At 34.6% G+C, this 6,137-nt stretch overlaps 1 pseudogene; it reads right to left on the bottom strand.

Annotated features, from left to right (window-relative positions):
- Positions 1 to 344: 344 nt before the first annotated feature.
- On the bottom strand, positions 345 to 2,904 carry LOC108346821 (pentatricopeptide repeat-containing protein At4g25270, chloroplastic-like; annotated as a pseudogene).
- Between the last annotated feature and the right edge of the window lie 3,233 nt (positions 2,905 to 6,137).

Below are 6,137 nucleotides of genomic sequence, written 5' to 3'. Positions count from 1 at the left end.
TCTTCTTTCAACCATCATCATTCTAACTCTCTCCATGCCCTCAAATTTGCCCTCATTTTCATAAATCCCCATAAGAAGTACAAAGTTATGCTCGTTGTCTGACTCAAAATCAAAGAGCATGTTTGCAGCAATCTGCCCTATAGTTGTGTCTCTATGCAAAAAGCAGGAATACAATAAAGCTCCCCAAAGAGTTGGACCTGCAGTCTCAAAGCCCATTCCATCCACTATGATGCCATAAGCCTTTTAATTAGTCCTCATCTTCCATAAAGTTTAACCATACAACCATAATGTTCCATAATTGGTTTTATTTTATATTTTTTGCATATTAGTGAAAAAACTCTTTTTCACTCCTTCAGCAAGACAAAGTGGGCACGGGCTAATAATATTGAAACAAATGTTATTTTATCAGGCTCAACACCAACTTCCTCTGTTTGCTCCAAAAAGGCAAGGGCTTCTTTGCGTTTGCAACGTGGAGATATTATAGAATTCCACGAAACAACATCCCTCTCTCGCATTAGATTGATAATCCAACATGCCTTTTCTAACCTACCATGACTAGAGTACATCACCATCAAGGAATTAGCTATGGACAAGTTCCATTCAAGTCCTCGCCGAATCACCCATCCATGAATTTGGACGCCTAGACATAGCGAAGACACACATGTAAGAATGGTGGATATACTAACAGAATCAAGTTCACACCCTTCCAAAATCATTCGGCAAAAACTTTTCACTGCCCCAATCTCAAGGCCATGATGAACATAAGTAGTGAGCATGGAATTGCACGAAATGGGGTCTCTATGAGGCATCTTTTCAAAGATCTTTCACACTTTTACGATGTCACCGCACTTCGAATACATGTCAGCAAATGCATTAAGCACAAACCCATCAGTGACAAATCCAGCACGAACCAAATGGCAATGCACTTCTTCCCCTAGTCGAACAGACCCAATTCCAGCGTAAAGTTTGAGAACTCTCGGGAAGGTGAAAAAGTCAGGTTCAAAATCCTCTTCAACCATTTAGAAGTAGAGTGCAATGACGTCGTCGTAGAGACCGATTTGGGCTTACCCTGAGATGATCGAATTCTAAGGAAATGCAGACGTGTCTTTATTAAACATTTGATCAAATAGCTAATGGGATCGTCCACACACCCACATGTCACATACAATTTAAGAAGCTTGGAAGAGATGCCAAAATTTCTACGCAACAAGGATGTTGGGATAAGGCGGTGGAGTCGAATACCGGGAATAATGACTTGCAAGCGATAACAGATTTCTAATAAAGAGACATATATTTCAGGGTCGATTCTGATGCCCTTCTCAACAGGGTCTTCAAGGTTTGTGATGACTTGTTCAAGTGCTTCTAATTGGGTTTGGGGAGGATGACGACGATGGATAAGGAGTGGGGTTGATTTGGGTTTTGGGTAACAAAGAATGTTTCTTCTTTCTTGGCCTTCCAAGCATCTCTCTTTCTAAGTTCTCTTTTCGTTGCTATTTTTGTTTTTATTTTTCTTCTGGGTGCGCAAGCTCATGGCATTTGGAGGAAACCTTACTAGTATGCTTATCATTCTAATTTCCTAGATCACAAATTTTGTAGGGAGACATCATAATCACAATATATATAAGAAAAATATACAAATAGTTACTTTTATTCTTATCCAACTTTGACTCACCTACATGTAAGAGAAAAATGGGTCATTATATCAGTTTCGATGTATGTAATTATAGAAACGAAGGAACTTCACCTCTGGAGGATATTAATCTCTGTGTCGATTTTAATTACATTCTTTAACACATCTTGTTATCATGCTTATAGTTCATAATACTTATGAATTAGAAGATAAAGACTAATGACATGCACTGTCAGACGAGAATTATATATATCTTATCAAATAACCTAATATGTTAAAGAATGTCATTGAAATAGATTAATCTCCCCTGCATGATTTAGTTCCTTCTCTTCTACTTTGGTACATTGTTTACATTTAAGCATGTCTTTTACTCAATTCCTTGCTTCAAAAGATAAAATGCCAAAGAATTTCCTTTTTGTGGTGTTGGAAATCATTAAGTTCAAACAATATAATCGAGAAAGGTATTACAGAATCAACTTCTACAAAAGGAAGAACACATTTATTTAATCGCTTTTTCTAGCCACCAAGGTACTCAACCTAGTAATTACATGTGGTGTGATGTTGCACAAGTTAAAAGTAATGAGTTTTTTGACATATTACGTTGGGGACAAAGACAACGACAAGTTAAAATTTGATCAAGCACATTACGTGCTCATGTTGTATAAAATAAAAACCGAAGTGATCAAGCATGAAACACTTCTGGTGACTAAAAAAATCATACAACTAAGATATACAATTGGCTAATAATCTAATCTCTGTCAACAATCATTCTAACTCCCTCCATGTCTTATAATTTTCCTGAATTTCCATAAATCCCTTTAAGTACAAAGTTATGCTCATTTTCTAACTCCAACTCAAAGAGTTGGTTCGCAATCCCCTCTAATTGCATATTCATGCATAAAGCAAGCATAGAATAAAGCTCTCCCAAAGAGTTGAACCTATAGCCTCAGAAACCATTTTATCCATTACGTCAACAAGTGCATTAAGCACGAACCCATTAGTGGAAAATCCATCACAAATCAAATGGCAATGCAATTCTTTCGCCAATAGAACAAGCCCATTTCCAGCACAAATTTTGAGAACTCTCGGGAAGGAGAAAAATTCAGGTTCAACACTCTCTTCTACTAATTGGAAGTAAAGTGCAATGACGTTATTATAGAGGCCTATTTGGGCATACCATTAGATAAGTAAATTCTAGGAAAATACATATGTGTCCCTATTAGACATTTGATCAAACAATTCATGGGCATCGTCCACACACCCACAGGATGCATCGACATAAGAAGTTTGGAAGAGATGCCAAAATTCTACACAATAGGGACATTGGAATGATGCTATAGAATCTAATATCAGGACGAATGACTTGTAAACAATAACATATTTCTAACAAAAAGGAATATATTTCAGGATTAATTCTGATTCTCTTCTCAACAAAGTCTTCAAGGTTTGTGATGACTTGTTTAAGTTCTTCCAACTGGGTTGGGGAAGAGTACGACTACGGATAAGGAGTGGGGTTGATTTTGGTTTTAGGTAACGAAAAATGTTTCTTCTTTCTTAGCCTTCCAAGCGTGACTCTTTCCAAGTTTTGTTTTTGTTGCGATTTTGTTCCTATTCTTATTCTGGGAGCACAAACTCATGACATTTGGAGGGAAGCTTACTAGTATACTTATAATTTTAATTTCTTGGATCACAAAAGTGAATACACAATGTTGATAAAGTGTTTGTTTGCAAAGTCCCCACAATACTTCAACCACTATGTGTTGCATTATTTGTATGCTTTCTTAAACCTCACTATTAAAAAAGGGGCAACAGGCATCTGGTTTCAAATCAAAGCATAAGAAAATAAAGAGATTATTTGTGAATGATAAGGTTATATTTGTACATAGAAAAAATAAATAAATGTCTTAAATGCTAACATGATTATTTATTTTGCATACGAAAGAGTTGAGGGTATCATGGAATATCTAAAACTGAGGCCACAGGTACCATTTCAGTTTTCATTTTTTTATTTTTTACTTGACAATATCAAATGACTAGAAATGACTTACCGGTATATTTATGCACGTATCTTAATGTCATAGTCAACAACTGTCATTGTTTTACTACTTCTTGGTTACAGCTTGTGGAAGTTGTTGTAAGGATTAATTTATTGGATGAAGTGTTGGTTGATAAACAGATTTTTGTACAATGTTACATTTGAGCATGTGTTACTCAATTCCTTACTACATCATTAAGTTCGGACAATACAATCAACAAAGGCATGATAAAATCAACTTTTACAAATGGAAGAACTTTTTTTTTTAATCTCTTGTTCTAGCTGCCAAGGTACTCAACCCAGTAATTACGTGTGGTCTGAAGTGGCAAAGGTGAAAAGTAATATGTTTTCTAGTATATGAAGATGGGGAGCAAGACAAAGTCAGGTTTAAATTTGATCAAGCATATTATGCATTGGTGTTGTATACATCAAAAAATGACTATTGTAATCACATTTTGTGGGACAAAATGGAAATTGAATGAATCAAGCATCAAACGTTTTCAATGACTAAAGAAAAACATACAATTAGGATGTGCAACAGCCTAATAATCCATATTTTTGTAAACCATAATCATTTTAACTCTCTCCATGTTCTCTAATATGCCTACATTTTCATAAATCCCCATAAGAAGTACTAATTTATGCTTGTTGTCTGACTCCAAATCAAAGAGCTTGTTTGCAACAATCTCCCCTATAGTTGCGTCTCCATGCAAAAAGCAGGCATACAATAATGGTCCCCAAAGAGTTTGACAAGCAGCCTTAAAGCCCATTCCATCCACTATGATGTTATAAGCCTTTTTAATTACCAAAACGTTTAACAAATGTTTTATCATGTCAAATACTAGAGAAATTAAATAAAATAAAAAAACTCGAGTGGAAACTAGATTAAAAAGATAAAAGATAATTTGATATATAAATATTTATGGTTTTGATTAATGCATTTACGAAGTATATTATTTACTAGGTGAACTTAATTAGAATGAGTTATGTTCGTTAATTGTTGCTCGTGTAAAATAAAATTGCATAATATTTATATGATTTTTGTAAAGTATGTATGACATTGTACAAAATAGTAAAATGGGGTGTATTAAAATCGATATTATGCGAATTACGAATACGAAATACTTTAATTTAAATTAATAATTTCTTTAATTTTCACTTTTTAGTCACTCCTTGATTTTAAAAAAATAAATTAAATTAAATACCCGTAAAGAAGGAAAGAACGACAAAAATAAAAATAAAAACAACGGAAGAGTTATATGATATCAATTATCTTCTCCGAAATCTGATGAAAGTCTGGTAAAAATCACGTAGACCATAGAATTCTTAATTATGTAAAGTACGTGATTAACTTTGAAGATGCCAATATTATTTAGTTAAACATTTACATACTTTATTACTCAAATCATCATTCACAATATAGGCTTATGCATATGTTAAAATCAAAACTTCGGATCTTATAATTTACATTTATTTGGTGAACCACAGTTTCCAAAGTCAGCATATTTGGAATCTTCTTATGTTTATTTTTGTGGATTCTTAACTTGAAATAAACAAAATCAAAATGAAAGGTAATATAAAAATGCATGTGAGAACGTGGTTTCAGCGCAAACTTTAGAAACTGTGTCCCTTTCTAATGATCTTTTGGTTGGCATGTTTTAATCAACAAGAAATTAGTTTGATGAAGTGATTGCATCGTACAAACTACTTTACTCGTTAAACATATCTATCAGTTTTTTCATTTGCTACAAAGTAAGTTATTATCTTTTTTATTTTTCCTTTTGACAAGTTGAACTTTAGATCTCTATTTTCATCTCAAGAAATTGTATTTTTTTTTAGAGAGAGTAATAGTATTTATGTTATTTATGCACGTCTCGAGCCCCTCATTAACGAACAAAGTATTATTTATTTATTTGTAATTTTTATTGTTTTTTGTCTTGGAATGTACAAAAGAATATTGTGTTGTTTGTAGACAAACTACAACATAACTTAATTCCAACGAATGGAGTATGATGAAGAAGATCAAAGACCAGAACTGGATGGCACACCAGTGGCAGGCAACCACGTGCGGCCAGCAAGAAGGTTAGCAACTATGAACCGTGATGCCTCGGTTGAACTAGTTATGCTATGAATATCGGGCCATCGTACCCTGTTTCTGGTGGATGAACCGGGCCCAAAGTTCTTGTACTCTCCCTAATACAAAGTATTCAAAGCATAATTAGAGTCATCCCACGGAGACCAACCCATTGGGTTCACCGTGCTATCCAAGAATGATTTCATCACCACAACTCTAGAGTACCGTTGCAATGGGCGGCCCAAGAAGGTCTTGAACTTGCCAATAACGGGCCTGAGATATGGGGCAGCCCTGATCTAAGAGTTATGGATTGAAAACCCAGTGTTTTGAAATGGGTCATCTCGACCTTGGGTTGTGATCATGTTTGCCTGTCCATTTAGAGTGTTATTTTCTCCACC

Source organism: Vigna angularis, chromosome 9 (genome assembly GCF_016808095.1).
Source record: "Vigna angularis cultivar LongXiaoDou No.4 chromosome 9, ASM1680809v1, whole genome shotgun sequence".
Taxonomy (NCBI): domain Eukaryota; kingdom Viridiplantae; phylum Streptophyta; class Magnoliopsida; order Fabales; family Fabaceae; genus Vigna; species Vigna angularis.
This window is presented reverse-complemented; position numbering and strand designations above follow the sequence as displayed.